Source organism: Monodon monoceros, unplaced genomic scaffold (genome assembly GCF_005190385.1).
Source record: "Monodon monoceros isolate NGI ecotype Baffin Bay Population unplaced genomic scaffold, NGI_Narwhal_1 Super_Scaffold_10, whole genome shotgun sequence".
Classification (NCBI taxonomy): Eukaryota; Metazoa; Chordata; class Mammalia; order Artiodactyla; family Monodontidae; genus Monodon; species Monodon monoceros.
This window is the reverse complement of record NW_021703766.1, coordinates 33,466,280-33,486,634: the sequence shown is the minus strand read 5'-3', so window position 1 is coordinate 33,486,634 and position 20,355 is coordinate 33,466,280. Positions and strand designations below refer to the sequence as shown.

Sequence of the window (20,355 nt, the reverse complement as noted above, 5' to 3'; positions counted from 1 at the left end):
GACGACGACGACGACGACGACGACGACGACGACGACGACGACGACGACGGCGGCGGCAGGTGAGCGCGGTCCAGACGGCCCTGGCGGGGAAAGGCGCGGCGGGCGGGCCGGACCGAGGGGGCGCGCGCCGCGGCTCGGGGCCTGGGGACGCGCCCGCCGGCCAGGTCCTTGGACCCCCGCGTGGCAGGGCGTCGGCGTGGGGGGCGTCTGCGGCTTCTTCGTTGCTCGCCCGCCAGGCAGCACCCGAGCGGAGGGGTGGGCGTGGGCGGCTGCAGCCGGGCCCCTCGCTCGGCCTGCCTTCCCGGGCCTCGGGAGCCGGGGAGAGGCGCGGGGTCGGCCGACTGCCCCCTTCCCCCGCCCCGCGGAACCGCCCCCGCCCCGTTTCCCGGCCTTGCGCTTTCTCTGGCCCAAGCTTGGGGTGGGTCTTCTCAGATGCCCCCTCGCTCAGGCACTGCGGGGAGACGTTTCCCACATAGGACCTCAGCGCAGGAACTGGGGCCCAACCCCACTTTCCGGATGACAAGACTGAGACCTCACTGAGGGACATGGCTCTGCGTCCCCCCTGGGTCTGGCACGCTCCGACCACTCTGTTGGAACGCCCATTGGCTTATGGTAAAAAGAGGGGCTGGTTTTTCAGGTTTCTCAGGCTCAGGCAAGGCAGGGGCCCCAGGATGGTCAATATGGTCTGTTTAAAGTAAAAAATAACTCAAAGGGAGAAGGCTCAGGTAAGGGCAAGACTACGGCCTGGGGTTGGAAGCAGTCCAGTCACAGCCACAGTGAGCAGGACGCCTCACCAGCTAAAGGGGGCGGTGTGTAGATGGGAGAGCCGGTGAGGCATTTGCTCTGGCTTGCGTCCCCACTGGGACACTCCCGAAACCTAGCCTTTTACGCGAACGGCATGGTAACCATCCCTGGTTGGGGGTGAGATGATGGAGCCTTTCTCAGTGTGGGCTGGAGTTGTTCTCTCTCCTGGTGTATATCTCGGGTCCCCTTCCTCAAAGGCGAAGAATTCGTGTTCTTTCTGAGTCCCAGAGCCAGAGCTGGAAAATGAGAGTTTGGGCCTTTTCACTAGAAGTGGAGCCTTTAAGGTGAGGACCACTGGTGCCCTTGGTGGTTAGGCTGTGCCTGGAATGGCCAGATCTGGACTGGCCTTAGGTTCAGGGCCCTCATTGCTTGCTGAAGCCTCCTCAGACCTGGTCCAGGATGATGGTCAACAGAAGCATGAATGAATGAATGAACGAATGAATGACCAGCAGGACTGCAATGGTCTCAGGGTGTGAGGCTGAGGGCACTTGGCAGGCTGGGGCTTTGGGCTCAGAGATGAGGGCCTCTGGCATTCAATCAATCACCACTTTCACACGTGGGCAGGTGCCCTCCTAGGAGAGGTGAGCGTGTCCCGCTGTGGACCTGGAGCTATAGGGGCAGATCCCCAGTGTAGTGAGGAAGCCCCACAGGGGTGGCCAGCTGGGTCTGGCATGGAGTTGGGTCCACAGGGTGACCTTTGGAGCTGCCTCCCCCAGTGCTGAATGTTTGGGATCCTCAGAGGCTGGGTCTTCTTCCTCAGCCCTTGATGCCCTTGGGCTTTTGAGAGCGGTTGCTCTTGGGCCTTTTATGGAGGAAGGCTGAAAGAGGTGGGGGAGTTCCAATTTCTGAGGCCAGATGGCTTACAAAGCCATGGCATGTCCCTTGTACCGTTGGATCCTGTTAGGAACAGAATGACGAGCACCATTTATGGGTGGGAAAGCTGAAGTCCTTGAAGGTCTTGTAGCAAGTTAGGCCTGGAGTGGGGACTAGGGCCTGGCCTTCTGGTCTCCCCATCCTGTTTTGGCCTGGTTCTGGTGGAGTCTGACTAAGTACCCATTGGGAGCCTGATCCCATCCCAGCAGGCGGTCTTAAGTGAGCCCATTAAATCCCCCGCAAGGGTAGAGCACATTGCCTGCCCACCTCTCTTCCTCCTGTTCCTACTGCTTACCAGGAGATGCTCTGGACTTTGCTGCTGACCTCACCTCTTGGATCCCCTTCCTCTGCAGCTGGGCTCAAAGGGACTGCTAATGGGGGGATAACGGCTTATATTGCCTCTGTGGCTAACTCCAGCAAGGGAGCCTCGACTGGCCTGCCCTGGTAGGAGGCAGAAAAGCGAGTTAGGCGTGGTCCCTGCCCCCTGCCAATAGGGGCGACAGAGTGGTTGCACCTTGACCCCAAACACCTCTGTAGAGAGAGGCTCACAGAGCAGGCAGGCTGGTCTGTGCACTGGAAGGATGGACGGAGGGGTCTTCGTTGTGATATCTTTGGGAGAGTTTGTCGATAGGTCATTTTCTTATTTCTTCATGCCTTCTGTATTTTCAAAATTGTCTACGATGAAGAAGAAAAGCAAAACTGTTCCGTTTTTTGTTTGTTCTGGAAAATTTTCAAGAGCTGTTCTGCTTCTGAAACTTGGAATTGGGTTTGCAGGTGAGGTCGGTAAACTTCTGAATTTAATAGGGCATCCAAAGGGAAGGTCCCAGGATTCTGAGATATTTCAGCACAAACTAGTCTACAGAATGGCCTGGAGCTCAGGCAGAAGTTGCAAACTTCTTGTTGACAGTGTTGCCTCTCCCACTGCGAGTCTGCTGGTATTTGTGGCTCACGACCAACTGTTGGAGAGCTATCTGATGGGGCCTAGCTGGTGGGTGGGCAAGAGCTAGAGGTGATGGAGGCAAGGTTGGTGGCAGCTTCCAGGCCCTGAGCCACACCCATCTGGGAACCAAAGAGTGGTTTTTTAAGCTGATGCTGCCCGGCCTAGGTTGGAATTGGGGGTAGGGACTTTGGCCAGAGAAGAGTGGACAAGTCCACATCCACGTGGGTCCTCCCTGAGGAAGCTGAGTTTGTGGGATCAGCCCACAGCCTCCTGGTCCTCTTTGCACGCAACACAGGCTGCGTGATGCCCTGCTGCGAGAGCTCCGCTCCCACCTCCAGCCCTTCCTCTTGCTATTCCTTCTTCCTATAAACCCTTCTCTCCAGTGCAACTCTGTCATGTGTCTTAGGATGTGCTCAGCCCCCTCTTGGACAACTGACCTCAGGGGTCCCCTTCAGTCTGGTGCCCTGTGGGTCAGGAACATGGCCTGAGGGCCCTTTTGACTTCAGGCTCTGTCCCTGGGGTATTTGCCTTGCTCTGATTTTGGGACATGGGCATTTGTACCTGGACTGTCACTTTAAGAGGGGGAAAAAGCAAGGTAGGAGCTGTGGGCCCCTCCAGCTCTCCACCGCCCAGCTTGTATAGAGGGAGCTAAATGGGGCCCCACAGGGTGGGGTGGTGGGCCTTGGGCCAGGGCCATTGCCAAGTGTGGGGAGATGGCAGCAGGAGGTCCAGCCAGTGTGGGAACAGGAGGCCACCCCTTCAGTTAATGACCACCTGCTGAGTGAGGTGGCTGTGAGCAGCCATCCACCTGCTTGCAGAGGGAGCCACTGTTTTCAGTTATTAACAACAAAGGCTACTATTTGCAAGCTTTTATGCCTGGAGGACAAGGACACAGGCTCTGGAGGGAACCTCTTGGGCTTGAGTCCAAGCTCAACATTTCCTAGCTGTGTGACTTTGGGCAGGGGCTTCAACCTCTCTGAGCTTCAGTTTCTTATCTATAAAATGGAGACAGAATAAGACTACGTATCTCAAAAGCCAGGAACAGTTCCAGATTAAAAGAGACCAAAGTGACGTGACAACCAAATGCAGTTATGTGAACCTGGGCTGAAAAGAATTACATAAAGGACATTATCAGGACAGCTGATGAAACTGGACATGGACTATAGATTAAAGTAGTGTGTCAGTATTAAGTGACCTGATAACTATATTGGTCCTTGTTCTTAAGAAACGTGCACTGAAGTATTTAGGGGTAGAGGCTCACGGTATAAGCAAACCGCTCTCAAATATTAAAGAGAAACATATGTATAGACAGATAATACAGAAAGTGAGACAAAATGGTACAAATAGGCAAATGTGACTTAAAGTACAGGAGAGTTCTTTGTAGTTTTCATCTAACTTTTCTGAAAGTTTGAAAGTGTTTCAAAATACACGGTTCAAAAAAACGCCCATCTAACAGTATGAATGAAATGACGTTAACTGATGTTATGTAGAGCAGTGCCTCGCGCTCCCTGAGCATTAGCTGTTATTGTTAGTGTTGCTTTTTGTTATCATTAATATGGACAGAGTATACATCTTTGTCTTTGTCTTACTTCATTGTCACAATACCCTGTGTTATTTTTCCACTTTACAGATGACAGTTGAAGCCCAAAGAGGTTAAGTGGTTTGCTCAGGGTCACACAGCAGTGAGTCCAGAGCACTGACAGGAGAACTGCTTAAAATTTATTTTGGATTCATTGCCAGCGTGAGATTTTATGTAAAAAAAACCCAATTTCTTTTTTTTCAGTTATATATATGTAATGTCTATATATTGTTATATATATGTAATTATATATATAATTTTAAAAAATACATATTTTTCAGATGATTTTCATTATAGATGATTATAAAGTATTGAATATAGCTCCCTGTGCTATGCAGTAGATCCTCGTTGTTTATTTTATGTGCAGTAGTGTGTATCTGTTAGTCGCATACCCCTAGTTTATCCACCCCCCCCACCCCACCCTTTCCTCTTTGGTAACCCTGAGTTTGTTTTCTATGTCTGTGAGTCTGTTTCTGTAAAAACCCGGATTTCTGATTTCCTTTGAAGCTTCTCTTTACACGGAGCTTGGGCCTCCAGTTTACCCTAGTCCCCAGCCAGCCAGCCGGCCAGCCGGCATCACTGGTTGATGTCCCGTCTGATCTCCGGGGGCTCTGAGTTTGCGCCTCTGGGAGAGTGCCATTGTACACCTGATCCCAGGGCGCCAGGCCAAGGCTTGGGTTCTTCCCTTCCCTCCTGATGCCCCACCTTGGGTTCTCCCCTCCGCCCACCTGCTCCTCCAGCCAGAGGGTGCAGCATCGCACGTCCTTTGCTCAACCTACACTTGAGCGCCTACCAGCTGTGTGGAGAGGGGCTGGGGGGCTGCAGCCGCTTTGATGAGGAGGTGCCGGAAGTTTTGTGCCTCCAGCCTGGTGTGTCCTATGACGTTCCTTGTCTTCCCTCGGTCCTGCCCGTGGCCCTAAGCAGTGCGCCTGGCTCTTCAGAAAGGGTACAGGGTGGTTTGCTGATACCCCATGAGGAGGGTGTAGGAGGAGCTCACAGAAGGGCCCCCAGGCTGCAGTCTTCATCTTGGTTTGGTATATGTAGATGGGTGGTTATTTCTTTTCTCTGAGTTTCTGGTTCTTTCTCTGTAAGTCGGGGCTATACCGCCTTCCTGGAGGGTGGTCAGAGGGCTGGAGGGTCTAGCCTGTCAGCCTCGAGCAGCTGGAGATCTGGGGGTGTGGTCGTGGGGATTGTTTCATTCCACGTTTGGCCTCTGATGCCCCTGGTTCTCCACCACGCTGGGTGTAGAGTCACCAGGTGCCCAAGAGGCAGAGGAATGAGCAAAGGCTGGAAATGAGGGCACCAGTCCATGGGCGGTGGGGGAGGGGAGGCTAGGCAGGTGGTGTTTGTGTGGCCTTGTGGGTGTGCCTTACTGTACCCATCTCACAGAGGAGGGAACAGGCTCTGTGAGGAGGTGGGAAGAGCTCACTTGGTGGATTTGGTGTCAGACAGATGGGGAAGCTGAGGCTCAGAGAGGCCGTGTGGCCTTGAGAAGTCCCACAGCCAGGCAACTTCTGCCTCCTGGGCCAACACTGAGCAGCATTCCTGGGGAGGAGAAGGTCAGCTCATTTTTTATTTTCAAATGGCTTGAATTTTGTGTTAATTACCCAAATAATTCACACTTATTACTAAAAAAGCATAAAACCTAAGCAGTAAAGTGGGGATGGGCTTCCCTGGTGGCGCAGTGGTTGGGAGTCCGCCTGCCGATGCAGGGGACACGGGTTCGTGCCCCGGTCCGGGAAGATCCCACATGCCGCGGAGCGGCTGGGTCCGTGAGCCATGGCCGCTGAGCCTGCGCGTCCGGAGCCTGTGCTCCGCAACGGGAGAGGCCACAACAGTGAGAGGCCCGCGTACTGCAAAAAAAAAAAAAAAGTGGGGAGAAAAGCCAGAATCTGTACCCATTAATGTAACCTATTAGTGTATTGGTGTACGTCTTTCCAGACGATTTCTTGTTTTGGGGGTTTTTTTTTTAAACATGTGACAAGAAAAAAAAAAAAGCATTACATTTCTTACTGTGTCTGTCCTGCTTGCCCCCAGGCTTTGGGAGTGGAGTTGCTGGAGTTCTCAGACACATATCAGGCCCGCTCCAACATTTGGTATACTAGGAACCCTGGTTGATTTTCTCTGTACCCTATTGCTGGACATTTAGGGTTTTTTCCAGTATTTTTGCAGTTAGCTCACTGCGCTGAGTAGCCCGTAAGTTAAGTCTTTGTACACACTGGGGATTATTTTCTGTAGGGTTTGTGGCACTGCAGACTGGATGCAGGTTTGTGGTCGGGCCGTGTCTGCAGGCGTGGAGGTCCTGGGCGCCCCACTCCCCCGGTAAACTGCTTTGCGGTCAGAGGATGCGACGGGGAGGGGCTCCCACCGGAGGGCTTTGCCAGAAGAGGGGTTAAGATGCCGCCGTCCAGGCCGGTACTGGAAGCCTTTAAGCTCCTGTGCGGGAGTTGGGTGGAGGTGGAGGCGAAGGAGAAGGTGGCCGCTGCTCCAGGCTAGTACACGACGGTGGAGCCTGCAGCCCTGCAGCCTCCGGTGCTTCCGCAGAGGGGCCTGGGGGCGTCTGTGCCCTGCTCAGGGTTCAGGCTGAGGGTGCTCCCACCCTCCCAGTCGGGAGCAGGGCTGAGGCTGATTCTGTGTTACTGGCTCTGAGACTCCCTGGGGGCAGGCTGGGGGGCATTCCTCATCTGTAGGAAGGGGCTGAACATGTCGCCTTCACCAAGTGAGACTCAAACGAGACAACAGATGCCAGAGCTCTTACAGTGACAGTGTTTCAACATTCCATTATGGAAAAATTAAACACCCACAAGGGAAGACAGAATAGCATGTCCACCCCCATATACTCATCCCCTAGATGCCACGGTTTCCAGCTCTTGGCTAACCTGGAGTCATCTCTCCTCCCACACACTTCCCTCCTTCAGACCTCATATCACTTCATCTGTAAAAATTGTAGTACAGGCATACGTCGTTTTATTGTGCTTTGCAGGTGTCGTGTTTCTTTTTTATTATAAATTGGAGGCTTGTGGCCACCTTGCCTTGTCAGATGATCTTTAGCATTTTTTAGCAATAAAGTCTTTTAAAATTAAGATATGTACATTGTTTAGACATAATGGTATTGCACACTTAATAGACTACAGTACAGTGTCAACATTTATATGCATTAGGAAACCAAAAAAATTCGTGTGACTCACTTTATTGCAATATTTGCTTTATTGCAGTGATCTGGAACCGAACCTGCAATACCAAGGAACTATTCCTAAAGGAGAAGGAGTAGAAAAACAAAACAGAACAAAAAAACCCCAGAGTATTATTACCACACCTAAAACTTCGCAATATTCTTTAAGATCATAGCTATCCATGCAGTGTATTGTGTTCAAATTTCCAGTTGTTTCGTACATGTCAAAATATATATATATATTATTTTAGTTTTTTAAAATCAGCGTCCAAATGAGGTCTGTGTAATGAGATTGGTTGATATATTTCTCAAGTCTTCTTTCATCTGTATGATTGATATTCATTCACTCTCTCTCGTGCCATGTTTTATTTTTTGCTCCCTATAATGCTTAATGTGTTTTTTATCCACCGAACCTCCTATAGATTGGTAGTTGTATCTGGAGCCTTGATCTAATTTAGTTTTGACTTTTTTTCCACACAAGAGCACACTGGAAATGGGGTTGCAGACTTCTACTGGGGGGCTCACATTGTCTAGTTCAATCTCTTTTTGCGATCTTCAGTGGCTTTAAGGTAGTAGTTTTTTTTTTTTTTTTTTTTTAATTTATTTTCTTTATTTTTTTGTCTGCGTCGGATTTTTAGTTGCGGCACGCAGGATGTTTCCGTTGCGGCACGGGCTCTTCATTGTGGCATGCGGGCTTCTCTCTAGTTGTGGCACGCGGGTTTTCTCTCTCTAGTTGTGGCGTGCTGGCTTAGTTGCCCCCCGGCATGTGGAGTCTTAGTTCCCTGACCAGGGATCGAACCTGTGTCCCTTGCACGGGAAGGCGGATTCTTTACCACTGGATCACCAGGCAAGTCCCTAAGGTAGTAATATTTTAAATTATCATAAAAACTTTCCATTTTCACTTGGTTACAGGTGGTGCTGAGTTTGGCATTGGGTGGAGACCTTCCAGTCTCAGGCCATTGTTTTTCCTTATTCCTGCTTTTTCTTCATAGTAGTTGCTTTTCCCTGTTATCTTTTAATTACATGGGAGGTATATTTTCATTAGAGAAAATTGGAAAACAGGCATAAACAAGAAAATATGCAATTAAAACTGTGTTAAATTTTATCACCTAGCAATAACTCCTAAGTTTTGGAGTATATTTTTCCGGATTTTCCTCTGTGTTAAAAAATATACGTAAATCTGTGATATTGTTGAATGAAAGGTCTGTTTTCACCTCGTGGCACCTCCATAACCTCCTTCCCAGGATCTGTAGGGAGGGGTCATGGTCTTCCTCCCTGTCCATCAGTAGTTCACACCAGACGGGGTGTGGGGAAGGACAGGCGGCCGCTGGTTGTAGCCCAGCTGCCAAGATTTTCAAAGGAAATAAGGACTTTTGGTTGGCAGGGCAGTTGCTTTCACATCTGTTCTTTTAGGATTCTCTGCAGTTACTCAACACACTGTGACCTGGGCTGCCCCTTTCCTTCTCCAAAGCCCTGTCCCCGAGGCCTGGCAGAGGCTGGGGCCATGGGGGTCATGGGAGCCAGCCCCCTGCCCTCTGGCAGGCTGTGCCACCAGCATGAAGCAGGGTGGTTCCTTTTTCCTTGTCTGGCATTCTAACTGAGACAAGCAGCAGCTGTGCAGATTTCTGCACAGGAGGGGCAGTGGCTAAGTAAGGGAGCTGAGTTTGTTTGCAGAGGTGCTGTTTGCTTATTAACACATGTGTCTCCTTGGAGCGGCTTTGCATCTCACCCCTTAGGACCACCACTGATTAGGAGTGAGGGCCTTTGTTCCATCCTATAACTTGTAACTGGCTGCATGACCTCAGTCGGCCCCTTCTCTGGACTGAAGGAGTGAGCCAGAGCATCTCCATATGTTCCCAGCCTGGGGAAGGAAGGGATCCTAGCACATCCCTGAGTTTGCAGTCGACTGGGAAGAGACGATGGCAGAGGGGCCAGAGGTGAGTCACTGCATTGGAATGCACCCCACCTCCCCCCAGTGTGAAAAATCATTCTGGGAGGAGGGTGAGTGACGGGACCACAAGGCTGTGCCTGCCTCGGTGAGGCTGTCTCCTCGGGGATCTCCTGGCCCAGAGCGTGGAAGAACTGGGGGCCTGGAGGAGTGGGGCCAGCAGACCTGACACCACTACTGAGCCAGACTGCTCTGTCCTCCCAGGCAGGGGGAGTGCTGCTGTCTGCACAGAGTGGGTTCTGTGTTTCTGCCTTATGTTCTTGTTAGGAGATTCTGAGTGCAGATCAGTTTGGCAGAGATGTCGTGAAGGCCTCCTAAGTGCCTGGTACTGGGGATGGGTGGGTCTGCTGGAAGAGCGGAGGTGCCCCCCTGTCTCTCCTGATCAGGTCGGGATGCTACAGTGAGAGTGCATCAGTCCAGTCTTGACGGGGACTGGAGGATCTGCTTCCGAGGTGACTCAGTCACATGGATGGCAGGTTGGTGCTGGCTGTGGGCAGGAGGCCTCAGTTCCTCACCACAGGGCTACTTGAGTGTCTCACGACACGTTGGCTAGCTTCCCCCCAGAGGGAGTAATCCAAGAGGCAGCAAGGTGGAAGCCAAAGTATTCTTCATGACTTCAGAAGTCAAACATGTGATTTCTGCAGTATTTTGTTGGTCGCCCAGGTAATGTGGGAGGACACCATACAAGGGCGTGAACACCAGGAGGCAAGGGTCATTGGAGGCTGACTACCACTGTGGCATAGATGAGCCCAGCAGCTTCCAGCTCATATCCTCCCAGCCTAGTGAAATGAGAGCATCTTCTTTTTCCAGTTAGTTCCAACAAAAGTCCCAGAATTCAACATTTTGAGTCACATGCCCGTTCCTCAGTGAACACGGATCAGGAGCCCACCCCTGAAGGGCTGGTTCTCCATAGGAATAGGGAGCTGTTACTAGAAGTGAAAATGGATGCTACAGAAGGAAGGTAACAGTGTATATCCTCTAAGGAGAGGCCTGTGGCACTGTGGCCCAGAGGGGGCGACGATGGGGCATTGCTTCCTGAAAGAGGTGGCGTTTGTACTTGTCTCGGCAGGATGAGTAGCATTTTGACCATTCCTGGTGGCAGAAAGGCTTGAGCCAAGGTATAGCAGGGTGAGGCAGCTGGATCATGGGGTTAAAGGAGATCAGGATGGAAAGACGAATTGGGCCAGGTGTGGAGGCCCGAGAGGAGGAGCCAGGACTTGACTCAGGAGGTACCGTGAAGCCATGGAAGTTCTTTGAACAGGACAGGTGTACAGTAGGGCCAGGATCTAGGGTTTATTACTTTTTTTGTTGTTGCGGTATGCGGGCCTCTCACTGTTGTGGCCTCTCCCGTTGCGGAGCACAGGCTCCGGACGCGCAGGCTCAGCGGCCATGGCTCACGGGCCCAGCCTCTCCGCGGCATGTGGGATCGTCCCGGACCGGGGCACGAACCCGTGTCCCCTGCATCGGCAGGCGGACTCTCAACCACTGCGCCACCAGGGAAGCCCAGGATCTAGGGTTTAAAACTGAGAGAGCACCCTCTGCCCAGCCTCCCTTGTCTTCAGCTGTAACTGAGCACTTACTGTGTGCCTTATACACATTTCTCACTAACCCTCACAGCCTCCCAAGGAGCTGGATGATGTTGTCCTGACTTTACAGATGGGCTCCTTGAGCGGCCAAGGTCACTTGATGGGGACTCTGATTGCAGAGCTCTCAGCCTCTTCATCCCACATTCATGGGACAAGGGACTGGGTTGGGGGTGAATCGCCAGACCTGATTGCTCAGACCCCTCTCCGGGGTGTGGTGACTGTAGTATTGATGGTTTCCGTGCTCACACTCCCTCTCATAAATCTGCCTGGAGTTTGAAACACGCTGGGGTGCTGTGGGGTTTCTTCCCAAGGGGAAAGGGATTGACATCTGGGTTTGTCAAATGGGGCCAAACTATGTGCTCAGAGCTCAGTGTTATTTGTCTCTTGGTCGACGGCCAACTGTGTCTGCCTTGTTTTTGCTGCAGTTTTATTCTTTCTTGCCCACTATTTCACGGCCTTGCCACTCTCTACAGCCTATTGCTCCCACGCACCAGTCAGGGATTGGCTGGGCCATCTCCCGGGCCTGGGACGCCCTCTCTTGGGTCCCCTTCTTCAGGGAGGCCCTGAACCTCCCCCAGGTGGGTGAGGTCTTTCTCCCCTGAGCTCTGGACCACATATCTTGCCTTCACGGACGCTTCTCCCAGGTCTTTGTGCCATGTCATTGGTGGTGGGCACGCTGTGTCCAAGACACGCTTGTGTCCCCAGCACCAGAGAGGAGTCCTGCCCACGGGGAGGAGGGCGGGTGCTGCTGAGTGGAACAGGAGAGGGTGGGGCTGTGCTTTGCGCCTGGCACCTTGAGAGAACAGAAACCAGTCTTCCCTGCCTGATGCTGAGAAAGCCCGCAGTTGCCCCTCCTTTGGGGAAGTTTCGCTGGCAGGTTTGGGAGCACCGAGTGCCAGGGCTTGGAGATCTCGGGCGAGGGCACCTGCCAAGGAGGGCGTAGTGGGATCTGGATCAGCCTGTCTCCAGGGAAGCCCTTCTTTGCTCCTGGGGAGGGTCATGATGTGAGTGGTTGAGAGAGCCTAGGTCATAGAGTCAGACAGACCTGAGTTTGAATTCTGGCTCTGCCTTTTTTTTTTTTTTTTTTTTTTTTAAAGCTGTGTGTGCTTGAGCAAGTGAGTAGCCTGAGTCTCAGTTTTCTCTTCTATAGAATGGGCACAATAGCGGGACCTCCTCATGAGGCTGTGCATGGTGCCCAGCACACAGTCAGTGTTTAAATAGTGATCCTGGGTACGTTAGCCTGTGTGCACAGGTCCTGCCTGCTGGGACCTCGCAGTTGGTATGAGGGGTGAGGTGTCAAGTGCCGGGGGGCTGGGCCTCGGGGTGCAGCAGGTCAGCAGAGAAGAGTCTGCTTCCTCTGAGGAAAGAGCTGGAAGGGAGACCTGGGGAGGGCAGGACGTGTCAGCTGGGAAAATTGGACACTGTTCCCTACTTTGTTACTGAACAGTAGGGTTTACTGTCAGGATAAAAGGTAGAAGATGATCCCAGGTCCCCATGTCTCATGCTCAGAGGGCTCCCTGAGGACCAGGAGGTGCTTTCCCCCTCTGTTTTGGGAGGTCTGTGCGCCCTGCTTCCCAGTCCCTCCTAGTCTCCTGCCTCACCACTGAGCATCCCATGACCCCAGTGGGGAAACTGAGGCTCAGAGCCTTGTGTGAGTGGCGGAGCCAGGATGCGGCTCCCTGCCCGGCCGCTCTTGCTTCTAATTGCTCATTAGGGAGGCGTTTACTCCCTGCCTTCATAAGCTGTCGCTGGGCTTCTCATGCAGGCTTTTGGTCCTTGTTTTGTTTTTTACTTCTTGAAAATGGTTCCAGCTTAAATCTTCCAATTTCCATGAAGTCACTGGAGTCAGGAGCCTGGCCTGACAGCTCTCCCCCTCCTGTTGAGGGCTCTCTGTGGCTGGGAGAGCCCCACTACACACCCCGAGAGGCCCTGAGCTGAGGGTTGAACGTGAGGCTTTCTGCTGCTCCCACCGCCAGAGCAGGAAGCTGTGGGTCCCAGATGTGAGTCACTCTCATTAGGTAGCTGGTAGAACGAGCCTTCTTCACACGTGTGAGCCTGGACACTGGCCTAGGAGGGGCAGGCGGCGGCCACTTCCACACTGGCTCTGACCCTGGCCCAGCTGCCGAGGGGCCCTGGAGGAGAGCCAGGTAATGTGGGGAGGGGAGCTGGAGCACCATGTGTCCTAGTGGCCTGGGCCTGAGGGGACCGCTGGGCAGCGCCCCTCCCCACCAGGCGGGCCTAGCCTGGGAGTGGATGGACAGGGTCTGGACTGGAGGTAGGGGAGGCTTTGGAGGCTGCTGGGCAGACGGCAAGGTGGGGGGGCTTCTGGACGAGAAAGAGATGCCTTGTCACCGGCTCTTCCCGGCCTGACCGGAAGGTGCTGTTATGACTGTGGTGGTGTTTATTTGGCTTGGTCCACCTAGACTGCCGTGACTGTCTCTCAGGTGCCTGAGTTTCTTTACAGGGTTGTAATTTTACATTTACAAGTACACTACTTTTCTCAATGAAAGTAAAAGTTAACTGGGGAAGTGCAACTGAATTTATGTTGTTAGATTGAAAAAGAATAAGCAAAAACCAAACCCTGAAAGTGATGCATGCCCATGAGGCAAAGAACCAAGATGCCTCAAGAAAATGGAACAGTCTCTCTTTCCCTCCAAGTCCTCCTAGCCCGAGGTCCCGGGACCACCAGTGTGGACCGTGGGGAGTGGGTCTTTCTGGATCTTCCTGCCCACTCATCCAGACACACATGCACAGACACAGGTTGAAGCAGGCATCTCCTGTCCGTGTCATCACATGGGGTTCAGGACAGCTGGCCCTGGGGGCTTCCTTCCTGGCCAGCCCGGAGGGGAGGGGGAGGGGAGGGGGTTGGGAAAGCAGAGGCCTGGGCTGGGCCTCTGGGAGACAGAACCCCGGTCCGCAAGGCCTGGACGGGTGCCTGGAATGGCTGTGTGACTGTGGGCTGTCACCGGCTCTCTGCCACAGACGTGCAGGTGGACGATGTGAGGGGGTGCCCAGACCAGCGTTTCTCGGGGTGGGGACCCCGCTCCTCAGACGGTGTAGCCTGGATGTGGGTGAACAGGCTTCACGTGTAGGTATTCATTTTCATACATTTCAGAAAAAAAATTTGGAAATAGGACATTGGATCTGTGACTTCATGCACGTATTTTTGCCTTGGACAAGGCCGAAGAAGACACAGAAATGAAACGGGTAGACTTAAGAGGAAGTATAGTGGGACTGGCTCCACAGGAAGTGCGGGCGTCCAGCGGGGCGCGGAGTCTGGAAGGCCCGTCTGAGCGCCCTCCGTTCTGACCAGGCTGCGGGCCTCCCCGCTCCACGTGGGCCCTGGGCTCCCTGGAGTTTTCCTGTGGCTCCTGGTGTAGGGGAGGGGACGCTCAGGTTGTGCACATTCTCTGCCCACAGTGGGGAAGGTGTGAGCTTTGGGGGGGAAGTCGCCAGTGGTCATTCATCGAAAAGAAGTGACTGTTTACTGGCGGCCGTTTTCCCAGGGGTCGGGGGTGAGGGTGGTCTCACGGGGCCTCTTTGCCAGGAGTGGGTCTGGGGAGAGGCAGTCTTCCTATGGGCCCTACGGGGCTGGGGGCTGGCACGGTGAGCCGGGGGTAGGGGGTGGGGAACGGGGCAGGAGTGGGGCTTCCACACAAGCCAGAGGTGCTTCTCAAGAGGAGACAGAGGCCCAACTTGACATCACTTTGGGCATGTGCACCCCCCTTTACAGTTTGTAACTATTGGTCTAAGCCATTCCCTGCCTCCCCGCCACCCTGTGTGGTAGTGTCGTCTGTCCCCAGTTGACAGAGGAGAAGCCCAAGGCCAGCAGGGCACCGTCTCGTCCTGGGCCACACAGGGAGTCGGTCCCCGGGGGCGTCCACTTGCACACACCACCTCTCACGGAGAGCCGCCGCGTTCGAGGCCTGGGGTTGGGTAGGGACGCTGTGCCTTTGGGGAGGCTGGTGGGGGGCAGCACAGCTGAACAGGGGCTCTGGGTGGCTTTGGAGGGCTGGTGCGGGGGAGCCTTCCTGGCGGAGGGTCTTGCCTGTCCCCGCTGCGGGGTGGCTGGGCTGAGTCAGGGCTCGCGCCCCAGCTGGGCCGTGTGTTCTTGGACCCGTGCTCGAGTCCTGCCTCAGCGGGGAGGTGGATGACCCAGCCCTTTGCATTTTCCATGACTTGCCATCCCACCATTACCAGGGGTCATGAAGGGGTGGCCGGTGGCCTGTCCCTCACCTCTCTCCTCCTGTCCTGGGCACATCGCACTGAGCAGAAGGCGGCTTTCCACATCCCATTGCCCAGGCCAAGGGCAGTGCTTAACTCGCCCGGGAAAGTTCCAGGGCCCCCTGAGGGAGCAGGCAGAGTGGGTCACACTGGGCACCTGAGTCCGAGTGGCCAATTCTAGCCTTTTGTGGGGTCGGGTCTTAGGGATGAGAGGGAAGTGCTGATGGTGGACCTTTGGGGCGTTTACTGCCTTTAAAAAGGCCTGTGTAGAAAGAGCTGGGAGTTAGTTTGGCTCAGTGAATGAGGCCTTGGCGTCTGAACAGTCGCCAGAGGAGCTGGGTCTTCCGGAGGTCACCGCGTCCAGCCCGTCTCCGGGCAGAGCTGGGTGATGGCCTGGGTTCAGCCGCACTGTGCCTCTTCCCGGCAGCGTGGGAGATGAGCAAGGGGCTGAGCTAGTTTCTTGCATCTATAAAATGGGCTGCTCATGGTACCCAACGTGCCAGGTAGTTGTAGGATTAAACGAAGGGACGTACGTGGTACGGCTGGCACAGAGAAGCCACTACCCAAGTGGAGGTGTTTGTCATTACTGCCCAGTCCTGCCTTGGGTGGGAGGGTGGACCTCCCTAGGGAAGGGAGCCTCGGAGGTGAGGATGGGCAGGGCCAGCTGAGGGGTGTCACTGAGAGGCCTCCCTGGTAGCCGGTAGCCCTTGGGGTAATCACTGACTCTCTATTCCTCAGTTTCCTCATCTGTAAATGGCAGCGCCCAGGCAGGTTGCTGGGAAAGTTAAATGCGTGAAAAATGCTTCCCAGGCATCTGAGACCAGCAAGCCGAGGCCTAGAGGTCCCTGGCAGTGGCGAGCCCCCCAGCCTGTGTGTGTGGAATCCTGCCAGCCCCTCCAGGGGTCCTCCAGCTCTGCCCCCACCCTCCCAGCTGAGCCTGCTTGCGGAGTCTCCACTTGCCCACCTGTGGCTCCTGCCAACACCCCCCAAGGAGGGTGGCACGGTGCCCACCTGACAGCCGCTGGCATCTGGCTCAACCTGCCGCTGCCCACGCATTTCACAAGGGGCTGCGTCATGGCTGGGGCATTGCCCAGTCCCGGGCGCAGACCTGCTGGGCTGAAGCACCTCCGTTCCCTGGGTTGCCCTTTCCCCACGCCCACACCCACCCCAAGCCTTCGAAGGAGGACAAGGTGTCGGGATGGGGCGGGGCGTGAGCCCTGGGCAGAGGTGGCCTCATTCCCTCTTTGGTTACCCTTCTCGCCGTGATGCCTGGGATCGTCGTTTCTCCCTGCACATGCTGATCTCTGATGAGTGTATTTCACAGGCGTTTTCTGGGGCGCTAAATGCTGTGCTGGGGGATAGACCTGAGCCCACCCTGTTGTGAAGATGGGGTGGGACAACCCTGGAGAAGGAGGCCCGTGGGGTTCCTGGGTTCCTCTTACACACATGTCAGTGAGTTCCTCCTGTCTGGTGTCACGTTTGAACCCCTGCTCCTGGCCTTTGCCCCCCTTGCCGTGTTGGTGAGCCACCCGCCCGCCCCCAGTTCTATGTCTCAGGCACTCCGGGCCCACCCCCTGGCTTGGGTGGCAGGTCGGCTTGCCCCCTCTGCCCTTTGAGTGCTTCCCCACCTCGAGCCCCCTTTTGCCTCGTGTCACCCCCTCAGGGGTCCTCGGGCTCAGGAGAAGATGGGGTGCAAGTGTGTCTGCTCTACTCGGCAGCCTCCCCCTTCCCCCTGGGCTCTGCTGGGCGCACCAGGAACACCCTCCTCTTTGTCTCTGTCTGTCCACCCGCCTTGAGCTCTGTTACCCTGCAGCTGTGCCTGAGGAAAAAGAAACAAACTGAGGCCTTTGTTGTGGGTGCCCTGGTCCTCAGACGTGATCCTGGCCCCCAAGGCCCACCTTCTCTTGCTTTCTTCTGAGCTGGGCTGGAGGTGATGGGGTGGATGACCCAGGGGGGACTCGTGCCCACTTGGGGGTGGCAGCGTGGCAGGCCTGGCTTTTGGGCGTCGTGAGGCCCCCGGGGGTGTGTGTGTGTGTGGTCAGTGGTGCCACCACCCACCTTCAGGACCCAGAGTACCTGCCGGAGGCCTCTTTGTCTTCCAGGAATCCAGGCCTTCTTGCCCTTGGAAGTGGCTTAGTTCACTACCTCAGGTGCAGCTGACTTGGGTCGACGGTTCCTGGCATCACTGGCTGGCCGAGCAGGGGGAGGCCCAGGATCCAGGGCTGCGGCCTTTCTCTGCACAGATGGGGAAACTGAGGCCCAGAGGGCTCCACGGCCCCGGGGCGAGTGTGTTTTCCTGGTCAGGGCTGTTCGGAGGCACATTTCCCTGGCCTTGCTCAGTGGGGGATGTGGATTTGGGGTGGTCGTCCTCTCCTCCTGGCCTCTCTCCTCATCTCTGCAGTAGTCAGGCTGACCCTATCCCTGCGCACCTCCCTGCTGTGCGGGCCAGGAACCTCCCGGGCCCGCCCACCCCTGCTGCCCAAGCCCTACTCCCTGGCCTCTCCTTCGGGCCCCATCCGCCTGGGGGAGGAGGTGCCCTTTGAATAAGTCGTCTGGAGGCGTTGCTTTAATGGGGTCCTGGGCTAATGGGGAAGTGTCCTCTTTTGAAATAGACTCCCTGGAAGGGGTGCCTTAGTGCCAGGCAAGGCTTGGGACAGGGGCTGGCACCCCGGCATCCCTTTGTCAGACCCCGCTTTCTGAGCAGGGGACCAAGAGAAGAGAAGAGCTGCCTTTTGGGGGCTGACAGGAAGTGAGGCTGAGACCCCTAGGACTCGCAGTGTGTCCCCCAGGTCTTTGTTGTTGAGGTCTTTGTTGTGGGTGCCCTAGTCCTCGGCCGTGTTCCTGCCCCCCAAGGCCCACGTCCTCTCTGTCTCTCCTGGGCCCGGCTGGAGATGATGGGGTGGGAGTAATGTCAGAGTTTCTCAGGCCCACCCCTCCTGTTTGGAGCCAGTTGGGGCGGACCCATGTAACAGCACTCCCTGTGTGCCAGCCTCTGTGTGAGGCCCTTGGGCATTCGGTACCATCACCAGTCCATTCTACAAATGAGACAACCGAGGCCCAGAGAGGTTAATTAACGTGCCTCAGGTCACACAGCTCCTCTGATGTGGAGCTGGGGTTCTCGCCTGTTTGGTCTCAGAGCCTGTGCTCACAACCACTAGGCTGCCCGGCCAGAGGCTGGGCCCTCTCCCACCCTGGCATTTCTTTGCCTCGTGTGGCTTCTTTGGCACACGTGTCTTCCCTCCCCGCAACGTGGGCTCCCAAGGGACCCTGCGTCCATCTTGTTTGCTTCAGCACTTCACCTGGTACCTGGCACGGGCAGGAGCCCAGTGGGCACCTGTTGGATGGCAGCACGGGAGCCTTAGGCTGGGGCCTGTTTTCCTGTGGTAGAAACAACACAGCAAGGTTGGCCCCCTTCCATGTGCGAAGCTTCTGGATTTGTAAGGAGTTTTTTAGCCACAAGGTCATTTCACTGCCAGAACAGGCCGGGGAGTGGGGGAGTGTTTTCGTCCCCATCGCTCAGGTGAGAAATCGAGGCCTGAGAGGCAGGTGACGTGCCAAAGCTCAAGCAGATGGGACTAGGGACCCCAGGGTTGGGGGCCAGACCCTGCGGTTCAGGGCGGGCTGTATTTGACTCAGTTCGTGAACTTGGGGTTTGAGTGTCCGCTGCGTGCCAGGCACTGTTGGGTCCTGAAAGCAGGGCAGCGCGTGGCCAGACATCGGCCTTGGTAGAGGCATCACGTGATCAGGCAGCGACAGGCCAGGGGCCCTGTTCTGTGGTGGGAAGTGCAGGCACTGAGTCAAGGCTGGGCAGCCCTCCTGGAGGAGGTGGCAGCTCAGCCTGGCTCTCAAGGGCCGGTAGGAGTTTGCCAGGCAGAGGGAGTTTGGGGGTGGGGAGGTAGGCAGTGCTTTTAGACTGTCTTAGCCTGGAGATGAAAGGGTGGGGCTTGTTTGGGGAACCGAAATAAGTCAAATCACACAGCCGAGAAGAAGGTCTCAGGAAGCCCTGGAGGAGTTGGTTGGCTGGGGGTGAGCAGGACGGGGCTCGTTGTCTTTGGGGTCGCGGACAGGCGTGGGGAGCCCTGGTGGAAAATCCCAGGGGAGGCTTGGGTTTGGGGGGCATGTGGCTGCCGGAGACTGAGCCTCCATCACGGCGACTTCCTGTGCCCAGCGGAGCCTGGAAGGAAGGGGTGCCCAAGCAGGAATGGGGAGCTTGGGCTGGGGGGACAGCCGTGGGGAGGGGCTCCCGAGCCCCTGTGTTTGTGGCTCCGGAAGCCGGGCTTTTAGGGGTGCGGGGGAGGTCGGCTGGGGCCGCTTCCCCTGCAGAAGGGCTCTTCCGGGCTCTGGGCTGGGCTTTACCAGGCAGCCCTCCCGCCCCGTCCCCCATGTGCCCCTTTGACCTCGCACAGTCCCCAGGAAGCCTTGGGGAAGGGGGGTCTTAGCATCTTGGGTTAGGGCCAGGCACTCTTGGTGGCTGGTGTGGCGGGAGTCCGAGGGAGGACCTCTTGGGGAGGCACTGGCTTTGGGAGCCAGACTAGATAGACAGTGATGCCTCACGGGTGCTGGGGAGGCCACGGCCCCGACAGGGCCTGCTGAGCTCTGCGTGGAGGTGCCTCTCCATGTGCCTTTCCCGCTGCCCTCTCTGTGGCTAGCTTCTCTGGTAGTCTCAGTGAGAAGGGACCTCGCACACCCTGGGGGCCTTCCCTGCCCCTGGAGGAATCAGGCCCAGAGAGGGCCAGAGGCAGAGCGGGGCTGGACCTTAGGTCTCTATCCCCCGCACTGCTTTGCTTATGGCAGGTGGGGAGACTGAGGCAGGGGGCACTTCGCAGCCCTGCGCGGGAGAGGCAGGAAGTATGACAGGAGGGTCTTTCCTGGTTGGTATTTAGTGCCTTTTCCCACTTTCTCTTCCCCAGGGCAGATTGCTTCCCCAGCTGAAAACTGCCCTAGGGCAGGGCCTCCTCCAGTCTTCCCCGAATGCTACCCTGAAGGCCAAGGTCAGGGCTGGTTCCTGTGCGCCCACGCAGCCCAGCCCAGGGGAAGGTGGAGGCGGGGGAGTCGGGGCCCAGCTTGAGGGAGCTCCCAGGCTCTCAGAAAAGGGGCAGATCATGGCCTCTGTGGGCCACAGTTGCCTAGGGAGTCTTCTTGGGGGAGGATCCCTGAGCCGAGTCTTGGAGATGCCAAAGTCAGCATTTCCCCAAGAGGATCCCTTAGAGATTTAATGCAAAAAGGGCC

The 20,355-nt window shown here is 55.7% G+C and overlaps 1 protein-coding gene across 5 annotated transcripts in view; it reads left to right on the top strand.

The window, feature by feature from the left end:
• Positions 1–951: 951 nt before the first annotated feature.
• Positions 952–20,355, top strand: part of ADCY7 (adenylate cyclase 7) — a 59,191-nt gene continuing 39,787 nt past the window's right edge. For 2 of the 5 annotated variants that reach the window (XM_029240036.1, XM_029240015.1), the window contains exon 1: positions 12,740–13,049. The gene's annotated coding sequence lies outside the window, so the exon portion shown is untranslated. Of the gene's footprint in view, positions 1,089–12,739; positions 13,050–19,065; positions 19,153–20,355 lie in introns of those variants that run through there. The other 3 variants (XM_029240024.1, XM_029239998.1, XM_029240031.1) reach the window with 3 other exon arrangements.